Genomic DNA, 1,077 nt, shown 5'->3' with positions numbered 1-1,077 from the left:
CCATAGATTTTATAGGTACATAAAATTGTGCATGTTTATAGACCATAAAAGTTTTATTCTCAGTCGCCACAAACTGGAAGCATACATGCTCATCAGTGGCTGGATGCTTGAGCAGACTGTGGCGCACTCACATCATCTGGCTCATCATAATAAAAGAACAATCGACCAATACACACAACAGCTTCAGTGTAGCTCCAGACGATCAGGCTGGATGAAAGAGCCAGTCCTGCGCTGGGATGTAGCACAGGGGCAGAGCACTTGCCTAGCATGAGCAAGGCCCTGGATTAATTCCCTAACATTCTATAAATAAGCAAGCAAGCAAACAAAGAAACAAACAAATAATGCTAACTCCCAAAGGTCATATGCTCCTCGATTCAATTTCAATGATTATATTTAGAGTTAAAGAAGGGCAGAGGCGGCTATAAAAAGCAAGACAGGGACCTTTGCATTTTTGAGAGAGAGAGAGAGAGAGAGAGAGAGAGAGAGAGAGAGAGAGAGAGAGAGTGCTCTTTGTAGTCCTGGCTGTTCTGGAACTCATTATGTAGATCAGGCTGGCCTCAAACACTCACAATGATCTGCCTCTGCCTCCTAATTGCCAGGATCAAAGGTGTGCCCCACACTGTCACTCAGCTCTGTATTGGTCTTTTTTTTTTTTTAATTATTTTATGTCTATGTTTTCCTGCCTATATGTCTGTGTTCCACATGTGCCTGGTACCCATCGAGGTTAGAATAAGATGCTGGATCTCCACTAGAACTGGAGTTACAAATGCTGGTTAGGCATCACCATGTGAGTGCTGAAATCACGTGAGTCCTCTGGAAAGAGCAGTGAGAATTCTTTATCACTGAGCTGCCTCTTTGGTCCAGGTGTCTTGAATTTTGCTTACGTCATTTGCGTAGTGTACACTCATTCTCAGATTAGTTACTCTTTAGCCCCAAGAGTCAATCAATGGAACTACAGGATATCAAAAGTGCCAGGCCTGGTAGCGCACTCCTTTAATCCCAGCACTCAGGAGGCAGAGGCAAGCGGATTTCTGAGTTCAAGGCCAACCTGGTCTACAGAGTGAGTTCCAGGACAGC

Source organism: Mus caroli, chromosome X, assembly GCF_900094665.2.
Source record: "Mus caroli chromosome X, CAROLI_EIJ_v1.1, whole genome shotgun sequence".
Lineage (NCBI taxonomy): Eukaryota > Metazoa > Chordata > Mammalia > Rodentia > Muridae > Mus > Mus caroli.
Note: the sequence above shows the minus strand (reverse complement) of the source record.